Source organism: Schistocerca nitens, chromosome 5 (assembly GCF_023898315.1).
Source record: "Schistocerca nitens isolate TAMUIC-IGC-003100 chromosome 5, iqSchNite1.1, whole genome shotgun sequence".
Lineage (NCBI taxonomy): Eukaryota > Metazoa > Arthropoda > Insecta > Orthoptera > Acrididae > Schistocerca > Schistocerca nitens.
In genome coordinates this window covers 674,877,913-674,899,442 of record NC_064618.1, presented here as the reverse complement: position 1 = coordinate 674,899,442, position 21,530 = coordinate 674,877,913, and positions in this window count along the sequence as shown.

The window sequence follows — 21,530 nt, the reverse complement described above, 5'->3', positions numbered from 1 at the left end:
AGGATAGTCGCGTTGTCAGGGCAGCTGTGGTAGATTTTACATCTGCCACAGCACGGATAAGATGGATGGATTGTGAACCCAGACGTGCCAACACGAACTGTCGCGAGATGGTTATTAGCAGTGGGTTCAATGGCTCTGAGCACTGTGGGACTTACCTTCTAAGGTCAGCAGTCCCCTAGAACTTAGAACTACTTAAACCTAAGGACATCACACACATCCATGCTCCCAGAGGTGGAACGCGTCCTTCAGGATACCATGAAAAACAAAGGATGTGGTACTCATTTCGGTATAATGACGTGTGACCCAGCATAGGGTGCAACCAACTGCAGGTGGTGGCTCATATTGCACCAATGATGAGCGACGCTTTGGTTAGGAAGATACTCTCTTTTTCTAGCGCCGTCCGAAAAGATAAAGGGAGCCAGTCTTGCTTGCAAAATGAAGACAGACCCCACCACACGCATTATCGCTGAGAGTACCGTCTGCAGATCTTTCGCACAGAGCCGAGTGGAGGGATTAAATCAGAGGCTCAGAAGGTTTTGCGAGTGTGTATGCTACGGATTCCTTGATTTGCGCCTTAGTGTGGAGAGGTGTCAGATCCGCCCAATAGACCAAGGATCCTTTACACACAGGAGGTGGCTACATGGGTAGATAGGGCTGTGTCGAGTTGACTAGGACGTCTTTTAGAATCTCAGAAATTTTTGGGAAATCAGGAAAGTACAAAAATGGGTTTAATTGGTGCAACTCAAACACAGTATTAGAGCAGACATAGGAAACATTGGTGCTATAATTTTCATTTCTTTTCGTTGAGTCGAGAAAGAAACAGAGCTCCAAGCTCGCACAGAAAGCACTGAAGCATAAATAATCCTATGTACTGAAAACTAGCTAAAGTCAGAGATAAGTTCAGCCGAAGTTTCGGCCAAGGATCTAACGATGTTCAGAAATGATGGATGAAATTCAGTTGGTGGTGACACAGTAGTTGTTTTTAGAAGTAGTTTATCTTATAGTGAAACAAGTATATAGCTGCCATGAGTTATTGTGGGCAGAGGTTATGCTCAACATCTGGAAAGCAGTCCATCTTCGGGCCCGTCGGGACCATCTGACCACCGTGTCATCGTCAGTTGAGGATGTGGATAGGAGGGGTGTGTGGTCAGCACACCACTCTCCTGGTCATTATGATGGTTTTCTGTGACCGGAGCCGCTACTATTCGGTCGAGTAGCTCCTCAATTGGCATCACGAGGCTGAGTGCACCCGTAAAAATGGCAACAGCCCATAGCGGCCTGGATGGTCACCCACCCAGCAACACCCGACAGCGCTTAACTTCAGTGATCTCACGGAACTGGTGTATCCCCTACAGCAAGGCCGTTGCCTTGACATCTGGAATAAATTAATAATTGGTTCCTTTTACCGACACTCCGACTCTGATGATATTGTTGCTGAAGGTTCAAGGAAAATTTGAGTTTAATTTCGAGTTGGTACCTAACTCATACATTATAGTTGGTGATGACTTCAGTCTGACCTCGATATGTTGGCACACGTACGCTCTTGAACTAACTGCTCAAAATAATTTTTGCGGGAAGCATTTCGAGCGAATTCGGATGATTATTTTTGCCAACCACCGACTTGTATTGTGCCTCGGCTATGGGCAAAAATAGTCATCCGAATTTGTTCAAAATGCTTTTTCTAAAAATTATTTTGAGCAGTTAGGCAGTTAGTTCAAGACCGCAAGCATAGTGTAAATGGTTGTGATAACAAGCTGGATCTCTTAGCCACAAACAGTTCTGAGAAACTAACCTAAGGACATCACATACATCCATGCCCGAGGCAGGATTCGAACCAGACTGAAGCGCCTAGAACCGCACGGCCACAGCGGCCGGCTTAGCAGTGGGACTACGGGCACATACGCCACTAGTCCGTCTTCCATTGACGCCACAGCACTGGCGGATACGACTCAACTGCTGATGTCAGAGGATCACTTGGAAGATGAAATGACGTGCCTCGGTCTTCAGCTATGAAAACAGACTCTGCCTGCATGTAAGTGACGGTCGTTTCGACGTATGAAGTTGACCTGATGAGCGCTATCTCATAGAAGTGCACTCGCCCAAGACTCACTGCCTCCATTCCAGTCCTTAAGGTCTGGGATCCGATGAGCTACAATTCTCGAAGACCTTTGGTGTTTCTGGAGGGCAGCGCTCGGTAAGTGAAGAATGTTGTTAGACCCGTTTTTTGTCATTCTTGAAAGAAGGTGTGTGTTGTTCCAATAAGATAATGCTCGCCCACGTGTTGCCCATGAAACTCAACGCGCTCTGTAATACGTGTAGCAACTTCCCCGTACGGCACGATCTCTGCACTTGTCTCCAGTCGAACACGTTTGGAATATGATGGAATGAGAAGTGATTCACGAGACTTGTCCGCCAACAACTCTTACAGTACTACGTGAACAGGTTGAGCAGCGTGACGTAATGTATCCTAGGATAGTATTGGCAATCTGTACGATCGACTGGAAGCCAGAGTCAGTGCCTGCATTGCCGCTCATGGAGGCTACACCACGTGCTGACATGGATGTTTCAAGATGGGTCGATACCTGATACCTCAGAACCACTTGTGCTATTGATACATAAATGTTATGGTTTCATGTACTCCATATGCACTATTGCAACAGTAAATCTTGCGTGAACTGGAAGCTTCTGAAACGACGTACTAAAATTAAAAATATGATGCAGTATCCAACGATATAGTTATGAGGAGCCTATTGAAATAGTTCTTTTTTTCATTTTCTCTTTGTGCTTTGTAATTTTATTTTATTATTCTGTAGTTGTTAGGGCCAATATTCTTAATAACTGCAAATTCATCCGTTACACCTGTGGCGCGCTGGCCGCATTCGGACGTCAACTGGTTTCAATCCGGCCCGCGGAAGAATTTCGGGTGAACAGAAAATGAATGTACTCTCAAAAACGCATGTTTTCAGACATAAGTTGTTGGCGTGCGTGTTGGGAAAGATACCTTCATATCGGTGCGTTACCCCATAAACATGAACGTCATGGACGCTATAGTTTTCACTTAATGCACTAGCAGCGCTGCTGTCGCATCACGTGACCAGGTGATCCGCGACCTTAAGTAAGCGAACAGCGCCCGTAAGTCACCATAGGTTGCCCATTCCTGTGATAAAGAATGATTTATCGGTCAGTGATCTCTATACTATCTTTTCAATCCTGGGGGTATAATAAGGGGAGATGTCGTGACGTCACAAACCTGAAGCCGACGTCTGCCATTATGTAGCTCTAAACATTAGCCTCTGGTAGAAGTGTTTTGATAAAAAAAAACGACTGCTTGCATAATTTACAGATGTATTATTAGTTCTGAATATTGTCTAAAATGTATGTCATTCGTAAGTGGACTCGTTTAAGAGATATTTTCTTTTGTTTACATGAATTTAGGTTGCGCTGGTTACTTTTATTGTAGTGGTATTATTTCTGTAATTTGACCTTAGATTTCCTATCGGAACAATTCGAATAGCGCTCTGAATTCCGTACTAAGGATAATGCTGTATTACAAAGCAGCCTTTTTCACTTCTCGCTACTAGTAACAAAGAGAAAGTTACATTAACGAGGCCAAATGCGGCTTAAATGCTTTCCCGACACTGTGCTATTCACGAAAGCACTATAGCATTTGCTATTTAAAACAAATTTTGCGTGGACACGACAGAAATTACGAAGAAGGAGCAATTGCAAATACCAGTCTGCTAATGTTTAGCGGTTACTAATACGACGGCGCAGACTTGAAAGCAATGTATAGAGTGTAAGTCTGTAGCGCCACCTCCCCTTATTACGCTTCCCTGCTTTCAATGTACGAAATAGTGATCTTTGTTGTGAGAGTTTGTATAAGAGTCGAGGATGAACTATCGATACTACAGAGTCGGACGCGGTAACATTTTGGAACCGCATGACTGCTCGTTGCTTTCGTGTCTAACGACGCTGCTAAAATGATGAAAATAACGTTCCAAGTGGATTAATACAGACTAAAGGAAGACAGTGATTATCACCCAATATACTGTGAACTGTGATGCACAACCGAATGGAAAAGGACAGCTTCGCGGGAATCACGAACGGAGGAACGTATATTCCTAGTTGAAACAGTGTATGAAGGGCATTATAAAGTGAATATTACGAGGACTGTAACTGTGCATAATCTGTAAACTTTATTGTGTAATTATGTAGCTAAACTGACAAAACAGTTTCGTATGAACTATGATGTGCAGGTAGTGCACGTGCATTTGTGATTCGTAATTACCCATGTACTGAGTGTTCACTACGTGTACATCTTGAAATCGAAAGGTAACAATATTAAAGTTTTATCAATAAAAACAAGAGAACAAGACTTGAAAAATTAGCTGCGATGGACGGATCAAAATAATAAACTTCCTTTTTTCTCCACCTGTCTTTATTAATTAATGATTACTTCTAGTCCCTAACTAAATAATAAACTTCCTTTTTTATCCACCTGTCTTTATTAATTAATGATTACTCCTAAGCCCTAACTCAGTTATTATACGACTATATAGGCTAGAAGAATGATTTACTGTATCCGTTTGGCCAAAATTCCAGCAGTAATACAGATTTCGAAGTGCTTGTAAGTAAAGTCAGACTGTATTGAACCACTATTTAAAGCCTATTTGGTGTTGCAAATAGGTACCACTGATAAACTGTAGTCACGGAATTTGACCGTCACGGTTATTACGTACTGCACCAACAAAGCCCATCACCAAGTTCATATTGGGTCTAATTCAGTTCCCATTATTATTGTGGTAATTTCTGTAACAGTACACGCCTATTATTCAGTGCAAATCACAAAATCAAAGGAGTGCAAATTTTCGCGTAATAAATAGTGCATTATAATTGTGAAAATAGTGAACTTGCAGTTCGCCATTGTGTGGTACTTGTGCTAGCGTATTATCAGCTGTATTTTTATTATTTTTTTTTTTTTCGTTGGCTGAGAACTTCAGGAAGTTTTGTACTTGATTCTCAATACTGTTGGACATGTGTTATGTTGCTTTTGTTTACAATTTTACACAAATAGTTTGTATTTACATAGCATTTTCCTATAGGTTAATGAACATGAGGTTCCACGAACCATGGTCTAGATCAGTACTGGCTCAGTACGCCCCTCCTTAGCCAACCTGGTGACCCACGATTCCTCAAGGGTCACCATATTGATGGCAGGCTTAGTGCGGACGCCGGATCGACATGGGAAACTGAGCATCAGGGCTCCCGGCCTCAGACCATCCACAAAACCTGGCTTCCAAGTAGCTGGATTACAGGAGCACGTCTTTGGATTCAAAATTTAATGTCACAGAACAATATTGACATTATTTTTTCATCCATATTTTCATCGGTTATGAACCATTTTAGTGCTTGAATAAGAATATAGGGCAAGGTAAAATCAATCAAGTTTATGAATTTTGAGTTGGATACTAAATTAATTTAATTTTTTATTAAGTTGTTCGTTGAGTTACATCAATTTTAACTAACATATTCAATTACTACAATTTCGCACAAAACTGTTATAGGTTACCATTTATTAACATGGTTAGCTCTACTAATAAAATTAAGTCGATTACCCATTTTTGTTACATATGTAATAATTATTACGTCTTGCAAAGTACAACAAGTAATGTGTCTGTCAACATTATTCTGACTACTCTGTTGCCCACCATAAAAAAAGAAAAAAAATTACGTACACTGTAAATACAGTATTCTCATAAATTAACTAACTATAAAAGGGAAACATGTGAGAAGAGTTGTCCAATAGGGAAACAATTCTATATTCATGAAAACCACTTCTGATTTTGCGTCTACGTCGATATACGGCCGTCTAATTTCGCTAACGGGAATCTCGACCTTTTGTAAGCCAATAAACACCTCATAATAAATTCGGCGTGCCGTGAACCGTTCTCATTAGCTGTGTGTCTGTTTAACTAAATTTCCAGTGAAGAGACACGCAAATACGTCAGTCAGGTTGCTAATTGGGCCTAATAATTTAATCTGACCACAATCAGATTTAGCGCAGCAGTGATAATGGAATAATCGAATAGGGCGACTCCGCCACGTCCGCAAAAAAACTAAATACCGTGAAAGCTTGAACAATATTACCATAATATTAGCAGTGGAAAATTGTGATTACCCACAGTAACGCTTTTGCACAAATGCAAACAGACATAAATTGAAATAACAGTAAGAGGCGACTCTGTAATTACGACACAATTTAACAGAATGCAGTAAAAATTCGTGGAAAGGATAAACAGAATTAGGAAGTGCACATTCATTCAGGCGTCACCTAATCATTTGACAGTAATACTTATGCGAGTAAGAATACTATAATAGACAAACATGCTACAAGTTCCCAAGAAACATAATAGGATCAGAGCAAGGTAGGTACCGAGTGGAGCAAAATTTGTACAATAACCATACTTCGGACTTGCACCGTTGTGGACTCACGGTAATAAATCTACATGCATACTCCCCTGGCCACCAAGCGGTCTGAGGTGGAGGGCACAATTCGCGCCAAAGTCAAATTTCCCCCTTCTGTTCCACTCGCGGATCGCACGAAGGAAAAACGACTCTCTGAACGCCTCAGTACTGATTTCCCTTATCTTTGAATGGTGATCATTGAGCGATTTGAAAGTTGGTGGTAATAATATATGCTCTACATCCTCGGCGAAGATCGGATTTCGGAATTTAGTGAGCAAACCCCTCCGTTTAGCGCGTCGTTTATCTGCAAGTGTGTCCCATTTCAAACTTTCTATGAGATTAGTAACGCTCTCGCGATGGCTAAATGTACCATTCACGAATCTTGCCGTTCTTCTTTGGACCTTCTCAATCTCTTGAATCAGACCCAACTGGTAAGGGTCCCATATAGACCAACAGTACTCTAAGACTGGACGAACTAACGTATTGTAAGCTATTTCCACTGTTGAAGGACTGCATCGCTTCAGGATTCTACCAATAAAACGCAATGTAGAGTTCGCCTTGCCCGTTACTTATGTAATCTGATCATTACATTTGAGATCATTTCGAATAGTCGCACCCATGTACTTGACGGATGTTACCGCTTCCAAAGACTAGGCATTTACTTTGTACTCGTACATTAATGGAGATTTTCGCCTTGTTATATGCAGTAAGATACACTTACTAATATTGAGAGATAACTGCCACGCATTTATTTTCTGCAAATCCTCATTGATTTTGTGGTGTCACCGCCAGACACCACACTTGCTAGGTGGTAGCCTTTAAATCGGCCGCGGTCCATTAGTATACGTCGGACCCACGTGTCGCCACTGTCAGTAATTGCAGACCGAGCGCCACCACACGGCAGGTCTAGAGAGACGTCCTGGCACTCGCCCCACTTCAAATGGTTCAAATGGCTCTGAGCACTATGGGACTTAACATCTATGGTCATCAGTCCCCTAGAACTTAGAACTACTTAAACCTAACTAACCTAAGGACATCACACAACACCCAGCCATCACGAGGCAGAGAAAATCCCTGACCCCGCCGGGAATCGAACCCGGGAACCCGGGCGTGGGAAGCGAGAACGCTACCGCACGACCACGAGCTGCGGGCTCGCCCCAGTTGTACAGCCGACTTTGCAAGGAAAGGTTCACTGACAATACGCTCTCATTTGCCGAGACGATAGTTAGCATAGCCTTCAGCTACATTTGCTACGACCTAGCAAGGCGTCGTATTCAATTGAGATTCTATTAATGTATCATCAAGAGCGATGTTCTACAAATGTGGATTAAAGTTAAGTATTCCAGAAGCTACGTACTTTTCTTTATAGCATTCATTACGTATCCTGTTTCAGACCTCACGCCAGCCTGCGTGAGTTTAAGCGCGTGCCTTTCGGCTTCCTCTCATTGTGTCTAGGCTGTCTTGTCTAGACACAACAGATTTGGTCAAAAATTTCGTGTGACACTACTTTCCTGTAGACAACAGCATATTCGGCAAACAGTCTAATGCCGCTGTCAATACCATCAACCAGATAGTTTATGTAAGTCGTAAAAAGCAGCGGACCTATTACGCTGCCCTGGGGCACATCTGAAGTTACGCTTGTTTCTGTTGAAGTCGCCCCATTCAGGACGACATACTGCTCTGTCTGTTAGAAAACTTTCTATCCAACCGCATATGTCATCGGTTAGACCGTATACGCGCACTTTTTGGAGCAAGCGACAGTGCGGAACAGAGTCGAAGGCCTTTCGAAAGTCGAGAAATATGGCATCAATCTGGGAGCCGGTATCTAGAGCCTGTTGTATATCAAGCACAAAGAGGGCCAGCTGTGTCTCGCATGACAGCTGTTTCGTAAAACCGTGCTGGTTTCTGCAAATGAGCTTCTCAGAGTCTAGAAAGGTCATTATGTCTGAACAGAGAAAGTGTTCCACGATTCTACAACAAATTGTCAGTGAAATTGGCCGGTAATTATGTGCATCCGATTTTCTACCCTTTTTATAGATTGCTATGACCTGGGCCTTCTTCCAGTCCCATGGAACTTTCCGCTGTTCCAATGATCTCTGATAGATGATGGATAAGAATGGTGCTGTACTTGTAGCATAGTCAACATATAATCTTATGGGTATATCGTCTGGGCCAGATGCCTTCCTGGCATCTAAGAATCTTAACTGTTTTACAATCCCAGATACACTAAACACTATGTCAGCCATCTTTGCGTTTGTTCGATGATTGAGCATACAAGCCAGCCAACCAGTAACAAGCGCGTGATATTCGTTCTAAATCTAACTTACCACTGCTAATAGTTTCGTACTAACGAGCAAATATACTAGTTACATTACACTGAGGTGACAAACGTCATGGGAGACCGCCTAATATCGTGTCGGACCTCCTTTTGGCCGGAGTAGTGCCGCAAGTCGATGTGGCATGGACTCAACAAGTGCTCGGAAGTCCCCTGCAGACATATTAAGCCATGCTGCCTCTGTAGCCGCCCATAATTACGAAAGTGTTGCCGCTCAGATTTTGTGCACGAACCGATCTCTCGATTAAGTCTCAAATATGGGATTGATGTCGGGCTATCTAGGTGGCTAAATCACTCTCCCGAAGTGTCCAGAACGTTCTTCAAACCAGTTACGAACAACTATGGCCCAGTGACGGGGCGCACTTTCATTCGTAAAAATTTCGTCGTTTGGGAACATGAAGTCCGCAAGTAGTCGATCATAACCATTTCCAGTAAATGATCGGCTCAGTTGGACCAGAGGACCCACTCCATTTCATGTAAACACACACACCATTATGAGGCCACCACCAACTTGCACAGTGCCTTGTTGAAAACTTGGGTCCATGGCCTGATGGGGTTTACGCTACAGTCGAACCCCACCATCAGCTCTTACCAGCTGATACCGGGACTTATATGATGAGTCCATGGTTTTCCAATCTTCTGAGACGCTGCAGGCGTCGTCGTTTTGTTAGGAAAGACCTCGTATCGGTCGTCTGTTGCCACAGCCCATTCATGCCGAATTTCGCCCCACTGTCCTAACAGATACGTTTGTTGTACATCTCGCACTGATTTCTACTGTTATTTCACGAAGCAGTGCTTCTCTGTTAACACTGACAATTGTACACAAACGCCACCACTCTCGGTCGTGAACTGAAAGCCGTCGGCCACTGTGTTGTCCGTGATGAGAGTGCATGGGGGCTTAATTAAATGAAATGAAAATAATTTTAATTTTTGGTAGCTGTATGTCCGATTACGCTATGTCTCGTAAACGGTTGGCCCTGACTAGTATTATTACGCTATCTGACTGCATAGAACAACAACAAAGAATGAAATGGAAATTTTCATTAACACAATTAATTAATTAAGTCCCCAGCAACTATAAAACCTACGAAACCAAAGCACAAGTGTAACGGTTCTTTTTCAATAACACAAGAAATTTTAAATATCATTTATACTGAATTAATTAAAGGAAATAGAAATACCATAATTACTCAAGAGAACCAGAATTACACTCTAATCCCAGAACACAAGCCAGATGCTTTGTTGACTGAACCTGTAATGAAGCATTATTTACGACATTAAATAATGAAAAATAAATCAAGTTTCGTTACCTTCATATATTGACCAAAATCACTCTAATCATTACAATATATCTCCACACCGACTCGCTATTACCACATCTCAACAAGAACTTTTCAGTATCACATCTCAGCAAGCACCCCCTACTAGCACATCTCAACAAACACTCTCTGCTACGAGTGTTTAACAAGCACTGACTACTACGAGTTCTCAACAACCACTGACTACTACGACATCTCAATACTCACTGCCAGTGGAGGCGGCGGAACAATGCTCTCTAGCGCGATCTCTGGCGCTGTGGCTCAGTGTAGCCACCTTGCAGATGCCCTTCCTCCACGGGCTAGAATTTGATGGTATTTTTGCCAGCATTGGTGGTGAAAATACCACCAAATTCGTCAAAAAAAATACAGACAAAAATAAAAGATAATATTCATGCGTAAATATCATATAACTAGATAAAATTTTGGCTTTGCACTGACCTTTCAATAACTTAATATATAAAATACAGTAAGCAAAACAAATTCTTTCATACATGTGACTTTACATAACAGTTTACACAAGTATTATGTGGTTAAACAGTTCAATCAATAGCGTCAGCAATGACGAATATGTGCAGGTAAGAGTCTCATAACTTTTCACAAACAGTAATACACAAAAAATCAGTTTATACAAATATTCACATAAACGCTTTCCATAGCCCAAGAAACAAGTAGTTGACAGTTCCAGCAGTAGCACCCAGCAATGGTCAAGAGGTGCAAATACCAACAAGTGACATTTTTTCAGTAGAAACAGTCCATCAGTGGCACCCAGTAATGTTGAATAGGTGCAGACACCAACAAGTAACACCATTTCAGTATAAGCAGTTCCATTAGTGGCACCAGCAATGTTGAGCAGGTGCACACAGCAACAGGTGACATCTTTTCAGTAGAAGCAGTCCATCAGTGGCACCCAGCAATGTTGAGCAGGTGCCGACACCAACAAGTGACATCATTTCGGTAGAAGCAGTCCATCAGTGGCACCCAGCAATGTTGAGCAGGTGCAGACACCAACAGGTGACATCTTTTCAGTTAAGCAGTCCATCAGTGGCACCCAGCAATGTTGAGCAGGTGCAGACATCAACAAGTAACATCTTTTCAGTAGAAGCAGTCCATCGGTGGCACCAGCAATGTTGAACAGGTGCAGATATCAACAAGTGACATCATTTCAGTAGAAGGAGTCCATCAGTGGCACCCAGTAATGTTGAATAGGTGCAGACACCAACAAGTAACACCATTTCAGTATAAGCAGTTCCATTAGTGGCACCAGCAATGTTGAGCAGGTGCACACAGCAACAGGTGACATCTTTTCAGTAGAAGCAGTCCATCAGTGGCACCCAGCAATGTTGAATAGGTGCAGACCGCAGTCCATAATATTCACTTTCACTAATCACACTGTTCATCAGCAGAAATTAAACATGTTCTAGTGGCACCAATCATGTAGAAAAAGTGCAAATAACAGTCCATAATATTCCCTATCACTAATCACACAGTTCATCAGCAGAAATTAAACATGACTAAATGTCACACATCATGTTGATAAGTGCAGCACCATCACTAATCAGACAGTTCAGGCATGAACAATAGTTTGAATACACATACAATGCTTTTACACTAAACATACAAATCATAACAAACACACAAATGATATCAGATAATTGTCCAATTAACTATTACAATACACAAATACCAGTAAACCTATAATATTTATGGGTGTCAGTGCAAGCCACAACAAACAAGTAAAATAATATTTAGGAGATAGGTTGGGATCACTTCTCTGGGATTATAAAAGGAAAACACACAAAACACACTCACTCATCTTTCATCCACATTAGTGCTACTGTGTAATTGAATAGTGTTAACTGTGTAAATGCAATTCTGTCAAAATTTTATGTTCATCATGTGTATCAAGTATTAGTGGCAGCAATGTATAACAGTCAATAATAGTTAGTCAACGTCATAGTCATCATGTCAAGACCAATGTTTACCAAGCCAAATCAAATGTACGGTTGCTGAACAACAGTCAGTGTGCCAAATATGCAAACGCTTCCTCTCTCCAAAAAAAAAAAGTATATACTGCTTAGTGATTTAACAAAGTGTGTGTGTAGACAATCTTCCTGCTACTTTAGTGTTCTAGTCTGCCATCTTTATCCTCCTTGTTCCATATAGACCAACGAAAAAAAAAATATGCTCCTCACTTACTTCACCTCTTAACCACCAAAACTCCAATAATCATCAGCATCACATAATCTCAATACTTCAATAATACCTCTTCAATACGTCGATCATCAATACCTCTTGTCCACGAAAACTGCAATAATCATCAACTTCACATAATCTCAATACCTCAATCATACCTCTTCAATACGTCGATATATATAAACCTCAGCACCAATATCATTTCACTTCCATAACAACTCTTTCCTCTAGTCAGTCTCCTCGAACAAGTACAGACAAAATCCTAGTGCAAACTTCAATTCAGCATCCCATACAATCCGAAGACACAGTGTCCACACACAACCTCTGTGTAATCCATCTGACCCAAATTTTCTACTCATTATAAATTATAAGATACATTTGGGTTCCTTGTCCATCATTAAATAAAAGAAATGCATACATGACCTCTAACAGCCTTTAGTTTGAATAACTTTCAGTAAGTAAGTACGATTACGAAGTGTTAATGATCATAATATTTCACAGTGTGTACACCACTTCAAGAATTATGGCAAACAGAAGCAAACATGTGGAGTATTTCTTGTGTCAAGTGTCACTTCCTATTTCAATTACTCACGAAAAATGCAGTGTAATAACTGTCAATGGTCTAACCTAGTGTTGGTATGTCATGTCGTTAGCTTCCTTCCTATTAGCATAAATTTATACAGCTTCCTAAAAACCTCCAGCTCATGTGACTTCTATGCAGTTTCTTGTACCAATGTCGTTCGTAGAATTATAGCAGTTCATTTTCTTATCTTAAAAATATCAGGCACTGAGCGTAAGCAAAACATGCAATAGCGAGTAAATATACCAGTAGAGAACAGAATGTCAACAAGTGGATGCAACACAATTCCTACAACAAGGCTCTGCCAAGCGAACAATCTATAATTAATACCATAGTGTGACCTAAACTCCATGTTCGCACACAGTATATCAGCATTTATTTCTATACACCAAATTAAAGAGTAGTTATGACAACAAAAGGAAATGTGTTAATATACAATCCATACGCAAAGCAGCAAATATGTATCTTACATAATAAACAGGCCATTATCATCATATCAGCATAAGCAAATAAATGTTCATACGTAATCTTAATAAGTAAACATGAAGGCGCAAGCAGATAAATCACAAAGTATAACTTACATACATAACCACAGTCAGCACAATTAATCAGTTGACAATTACAATTTAAATAAATAAGCACAGCAGGCACATAATAAAAAAAATGACATTAGTGAAAAAGCAGTGCAGCCAAGCGATGCATAATATACACAAGTAATAACACTGTTCATTAATCAATAATTGTCAAAATCAGTAAATGTACACAAGCACGTCGCTTCACAAGTAAATTCATAGAACATGAAATTTAGCACTAAGTATGAGTCACGTAATCGCGAGCTGCAAATTACATCTAAAATACGTACCTAAGTGGAATTACGTTACCTGAAAAATAAACTCAGTTAACAGTTACCTTTTTCAGTTTATTACTTTTTTCTTCGAAATTACATTCTTCCTGAAATTTTCTCGATAGCAAGTCCTCTTAAAGTCGGACACACACAGAATTTACCTGAAGGTCTTAAATACTTTATACAACCGTATCCTGAAAAATACTGAACGTTAATAACATAATTCATCAAGTCACTATAGCTTTATACTGAATTTAATCCGAGAAATTAGACTGTGTATTTGTTTACGTCTGTCAGTGCATTCGCACTGAGCGCTCGATCAGCTGTAGGCGCGTGACGTAGGAAGTGATTGTTTGCGGTCAACGACAGCCTTGTGCGGCGCGCAGACTTCACTGTTGCTTTGAGTACGCGCCGCCGCCGGAACACGGCGCGGTATCCTTGTATTCTCCGCATGTTTACATGTAGCTGTTAGTTTCTCTAAAGTATGTCATTCCACAAAAATTTTTACGTTCGATATGTGATGTATTCCTTTAGAGCGTCGTGATTTTAGAGTTTCTACTTCAACAGTGTTATCATGAATAATTTTGCGAACCCTATATGGACCGTTATATAGCAGAAAACATTTGCGACACAATCCCTTTCCTTTGTGAGACAAACGGTGGGACTTAATTAATACCTTTTGACCAACTGACAAAATTTTTAAACGACCAGGACGTTTAGCTGATTTCTCTCTTCTAGCAGCCGCAGATGCAATATTTCGTAGAGCCAGGTTGACAACTTCAGAATGCCGCAGTTTCCGTGAAGGCGGAAAAGGAACGATTTCAGAAATGCGATTTGTTGGTACTTTATTTTTTAATATCAATAGAGGCGGTAAAGAAGTTGAATCATTAGGAAGTTCATTCAGAATTTTTTGAAAAATATGAAGATACTGATCCCAAGTTCTGTGATTCTGATGACAATAAAGACGGCACAATTTATTGATTTCCTTCATCCATCTCTCTGAAGCATTAGATTGAGGGTGAAAAAGTGATATAAAAATTGGTTTAATCTTACGACGCCGTAGAGTACGAAGCCAAATTTTAGAGCGAAACTGTGATCCATTATCTGAGATAACCTTATCAACATGACCCACTTCTTTAAGAAAATGTTTGATGAAAGCATTAGATACTGAACGAGCTGTTGCTTTGCGTAAAGGTGTAAAACACACATATTTTGATGTCAATTCCACTGCTACCAAAATGTACGCAAAACCATTAGTAGAACGAACCACTGGACCGAACAAATCGACTGCAGCCATGTCCTTTAATTTCGCTGGAATGATAGAAAACAACGGTGCTCTGTGAGAAACAGTTGGCGGCTTAGCCTTTTGACATAATTTGCATTTGGCAAGAACAGATCGAATACGTTTTTCCATATTACTGAAGTAGCAATTTTCTCGCAATTTGTGAAAGCATTTTCTGGGACCAAAGTGCGCATAACTGAAATGTGTAAACGAGGTGTGGCCAAATCGTCCAATTTAACAAAGCGTCGAAGAAAATTACAGACACCAAGGAAACTACGAACATCACGTTTTGTGGTAGGAACAGCATAATTACGAATAGCGTCCAGTTTCTCTGGATCAGGAAGAATACCTTCTGTAGAAATAATGTGACCGAGAAATTTCACCTGAGAACGACCAAATTCACATTTTTCCAAGTTCACTGTCATGCCAACTCGTGCAAAAATACGTAATAATGAATCAAAAATTTTGTTATGCTCACTCCAAGAACGTTTAGCAATAAGAATATCATCAACATATGAAGTAATATTGTCACGAAGATAAACAGGTAAAATTTCATTTAAACTACGAATGAATGCTGCAGAAGATACAGTAAGTCCAAACGGTAATTTCCGAAACTGGTAACAGTTACCAAAGGCTAAAAAGGCAGTATATTTTCTACAATCAGGGTGGAGTTCTATTTGCCAAAAACTTGCGCGCATATCAATCGTGGATAAAACTTTAATTCCATGGAAATGTTGAAGAAGTTCATCTAAATTTTGTGGACGGTCAGTTTCAGGAATAATAATATTATTTATCTGTCTGGAATCCAGAACCAAACGAATTGACCCATCCTTTTTAAGAACAACGTGTAATGGGCTGGTATAAGGGCTGACTGCTGGCTCAATAATGCCCTGATCTAACATGTATTGAAGGTCATTCTTAACCTTGTCTCTGTAAGCCAAAGGAATAGCGTACGTTTTTCCTCGAAATGGTGTGTGTTCTTTAACTTTAAATAGATATTGTAGGCCTTGTATAGTTCCTGTGTGATGACTAAACACTGTAGCATGTGAAGTCAAAATGTGGTGCAGCTCTTCTCTTGCAACGTCATCTGGCACTTCAGCTTTCTTAACCTTTTCATTAATTAATTCTTCGCTACTAATTACATCCTCCATCGCGTCTCTGTATCTATTGTCATTGTCATGAATAAACACACTGTCGTCATAATGCTCAACGAAAACATCAGAAGTAAGAAACCTTAAACATTTTGTATCTGATTCAGATCTTGCTAAACACTCGAAAAATTTCAAACATTTCGGCATTCCGGCAACAGTCAAATTCACACTTCCTTCTTTAAAGTTCAAAATTGCCTTATGTGTGTTAAGAAACTCCATACCTAATATAATCTGTGTACTGAGTAATGGAACAATAATAAAATTAGCAGACAATTCGTATCCTTGACAAATGAAATTTAGGTTGGTCTGTTGTTTAACTTCCACACCTTTTCCAGAAATCGCTCCTCGAATTGTAGTTTTAGAAATAGGTAACACAGGACAGGCAATAGTTCTTTCACATATACGAAAAACTGATTCACTAATGACGTTCAATGGGTTCCCAGAATCTAAAACTGCAGTGAACTTATTCTTACCCACACATACTTCAATAACAGGATGTAAAAATGCGTCTACATTATTTTCCTTTTCGCCTAGCAAAATGTCTCTCATATCTTCCAGGCGTACGTAGTGTAAAGTTGTAGTGTCATTACTTTCTGAACCGTCTATATTGCTGCTAGAAGCCGAAGCTGCAAATCATGGTCGATTGTTTGCGTCACGTCTTTGATTATTCCCGTCATTTCGCGGATCAATTTCTACTATTTCCACTTGTCTCTCTGAATTTCTGTCACGCGGAGGATGCCAATTAGGTCCTTCCTGTCTGTTAGATGCAAATTCTTGGTTGTGTCTGTTATTAAAATTTCTGTTTTCCTGTCTGTCTGCATAACTACTTCTTGTATAATTTCGACTGTCACTTCTGAAATTATTGTTAGACCTACTACCCTGGTTATTTCTGTAGTAAGAGTTTCTATTATTGTATGAATAATTTCTGTCTTGATGATACCGATTACTGTTTCCGTATGATTGATCATTCCGGTACGAATTACCGTTATTATAATTGTCTGTGTAATTTCTGTTAGAACGTCTGTTATTGTCATAAGGCTGATATCTATTGTCCTGTCTGTTACGTCTGTCATTCTCAAAGTTACCCATATAACGCCCGTTCCGATCACTATCCCTTTTCTCTGAAAATGTAATTACTGCTACTGAAAAAATTACAAGAAGTCCCGTCGTCGTTGTCATACTCAAGTTCTTGTAGCAAAGTCTTAAAAGTCTCAATGTCGTCTTTACATCTTCCGGCTAAAGCAATTTGTCTTATGGATTGTGGCAGCTTAGTTAAACAAATGCGAATTAATTCAGTCGGGCTGTAAGGGTTGGAAAGGAACTGATTCTTTCGAATCATGTCTTCAAAATATTCTGCTGGCGTGCGGAACTCAGACTGTTTGAAATTACGCTGCATAATAAGACTGTGTTTGACTCTGTCTTTCGTGTTTTCGGACCAATATGCCGATAGAAATGCATGATAAAAATCATTCAGATTATTACAATCTCTAATGAGTGCACGCATACGCGTCGCCGGTTCGTTTTCTAAATATCCACACATAAATTCCAGTTTGTGACTTAGTGGCCAATTTGGTGGGAGTGCATACATAAATTGATCTAACCATGCACATGGATGTATGTCATTTTTAGAATTGCGGCAGATCTTAAATTTCCGAACAGTCAAAAAGTGTTTATAGTCAAAGTTTTCGCCTCGTGGCGACAAAGACCTACCGCGTCTGCCCCAGTTTGAATGTCGATTATTGTCAAGTTCGCGCGCCTGGCGCTCTCTTGTTGCATCCCGTAAATGAAACAAATTATTTTCTTCAAACCCCTCTGCTATCTGTGATTCCAAATTTCTTTCGCTGTCTTTTCCTACAATTTCCCCTTCAATTTGTTTGACTTGCTTTCGTAATGCCTCAACTTCCCTTTTCACGCGTTCATTAAATTTATCCTGATTTTCAACATGCTTATTTATGTTCTGGTACTCTTCGGTTTCTGCAAATGGTAATGGAGCTGTATCATCCGAATCTCTGTCCCCATGTAAACTAAGACTTGTCAATTTATCTGAAATCTCCTCAACTCTTTCCGATAAGTCACCTATTTTTTTCTTTCTGTTTATTTACGTCTTCCGTAAGTGTCGCGACTCGGGTTTCAGTGTTGACACATTTGGTAGTTAACTGTTCATATTGTTGTGTTAGATTATTTATTTTGTCATTTGGTACGGATTCCTCGATTCTCTCAAATATTTCTTCCTTATCGTGTGCACATTGTAAATTTAACTCTGAAAATTTCTGCACTATCACGCGATCTCTTTCCTCCTGTTCTCTATCCTGTTCCCTTTGTCTAATCTCTACTGCAATTAATCTATTATTGTGAGCATTCAAAATCGGTTGTACTTCTTCTCTGATTTCTTTCTTTAATTCATCTTTCATGTTTTTGAAACATGTCCCTATTCGTGAGTTTAACCGTGTTTCCATTGTTCCCATCTGTGTTTTTAATTCAGATCCAAACCGTGTTTCCATTGTTCCCATATCAGTTTTTAATTCAGATCGTAAAGTTCCCATCTCTGTTTTAATTGTTCCTATCTCTGTTTTAAATTCAGATCGAAACTGCTCCATTGTTCCCCTATCTGTTTTTAATTCAGATCGTAACTGTGATCCCAAATTTAATATTGCACCCATCAACTGCTCCATATTAAATGGTTCAAAATTCTTTTCGCCCCTAACATTTCCCGCAAAACTAACTTCCTTCTGCATAGCCATAAAGCTATCTGTGTTCGATACTATTTCAGAATCTTCTATCGTTAATGTCGTATTCTGTGAATTTTCTAATTGAGAAAAATTTTGAAATGGTTCCGGACTATTTTCCCGACTTATTACATTGTTTTCCACTTCATTATTCATCATACTGTTCTCCTGTGTTGGCGAGTTCGCCATGTCAACAATTTCGTCATTCTGACTATCCATCACTTTTGCCTTTTTCATCGATCGCGTAATCATTTACAAAATGTACAAAACTCGTCACTATATGAAAATTACACACAATGACACTTTATCTCCAACAATACCATTCACACGAAATGTCTCCCTCAAACACGATTAATCGAACAATTGAAATAATTGCACTAATTGTCAAACCCGTAGACAAGACAACAGAAATGAAATTTTGCAAAAAAAATACCATTGGAAGAATGACAATTACCAAATCTACACATGCAATATAGACTACAATTACTAAACTACAAATTACTACAACAATACTACTGTCTACTATTTTTACAATCAGAAGAATTCCAAGGGACGATCCGAAGCAGCGGTCGCCACGTGCATGGGGGCTTATTTAAATGAAATGAAAATAATTTTAATTTTTGGTAGCTGTATGTCCGATTACGCTATGTCTCGTAAACGGTTGGCCCTGACTAGTATTATTACGCTATCTGACTGCATAGAACAACAACAAAGAATGAAATGGAAATTTTCATTAACACAATTAATTAATTAAGTCCCCAGCAACTATAAAACCTACGAAACCAAAGCACAAGTGTAACTGTTCTGTGTGTGGAAGTATGACTCAATGTACGCATCTGGCACGGTTCTTCTTCAATAACACAAGAAATTTTAAATATCATTTATACTGAATTAATTAAAGGAAATAGAAATACCATAATTACTCAAGAGAACCAGAATTACACTCAAATCCCAGAACACAAGCCAGATGCTTTGTTGACTGAACCTGTAATGAAGCATTATTTACGACATTAAATAATGAAAAATAAATCAAGTTTCGTTACCTTCATATATTGACCAAAATCACTCTAATCATTACAATATATCTCCACACCGACTCGCTATTACCACATCTCAACAAGAACTTTTCAGTATCACATCTCAGCAAGCACTCCCTACTAGCACATCTCAACAAACACTCTCTGCTACGAGTTCTTAACAAGCACTGACTACTACGAGTTCTCAACAACCACTGACTACTACGACATCTCAATAATCACTGCCAGTGGAGGCGGCGGAACAATGCTCTCTAGCGCGATCTCTGGCGCTGTGGCTCAGTGTAGCCACCTTTCAAGAGGCAATGCCTCACATTTAGTATTGTCTCCACACTCTTGACACTGAGGATCTCGCAATTCGGAATTCCCTAACGACGTCCCATGCCTCTAGCTCCAACTACCATTCCGCACTCAGTGTCTGTTAATTCCCATGTCGGAAACCTTTCCAGATGAATCATCTGTTTACAAATGACAGCTCCGCCAATGCACTCCCTTTTTATAACTTGGTGCGCCGCACTACCGCCATCTGTATATGTGCATATCGCATCCCATGGATTTTGTCACCGCAGTGTATCTCAAGGTAGCTGTTTAATCCGAACAGTCAACAACAGGCAACCTTCAGTTTTCGTCACTTGTTTTGTTAGAAATGATTATACTGTGATTTTACTGCCGACTTTTGTTCATCCAAGATGGATGCGCCGTAAATCTATTAATATGTTGAGTTGAAAAGCTGCACTACAAAATGGTTCAAATGGCTCTGAGCACTATGGGACTTAACATCTGTGGTCATCAGTCCCCTAGAACTTAGAACTACTTAAACCTAACTAACCTAAGAACATCACACACATCCATGCCCGCTGCACTACAGAAACAGCTCTGCAGAAGGATTGTATTGTATTGGATGTTAACCGGGGATCTAGAAACTACGGAGAGGCTCCGTCCTCGCCGCAGCCGCAGTGGTCCACAACTCCACGACGGCTACCGCAGTCCACTTCACCCCTCCGCCGCTCCACATCGAACCCAGGGTTATTGTGCGGTTCGGCCCCAGGTGGACCCCCGCGCAGGGAACGTCTTGAGTGTAATCCCTATGTTTGCGTGGTAGAGTAATGTTGGTGTACGCGTACGAGGAGAACATGTTTGCGCAGCAATTGCCGACATAGTGTAGCTGAGGCGGAATGAGGGGTACAGAAGGATAGTCTGCACGAGCTAATGTGATTTTAAAAATGAAAGCTGAAAAGGACACGTATTTTAATTTTATCTTAGGTACAGAGCGTATGAGTGAATTTTTCTTGTCACTAGTAGATGAACAGCTGTAATCTGAGACATTGATGACACATAAAACAGAAACAAAATTTTAAATACTCTTGTTTTGCCAAATATCAGTTTGTTGAGTGAATGCTCGAAATTATTGTCTCCAACATCATTACAAAGATGAAACCCTTGAAAAAGTGTTTGGTTCACACATCTTCTTAACATGTTGCGAATGACTGGCATGGTCTCAAAATATTGTTGCGGCCTGCTCTTCGCCGTTCGTCGTTAATTAGCCATCGTTTTCTCGTTGTAGGTGCACACTGGTGAATGTAGGTCTTGTTGTTGTTTAA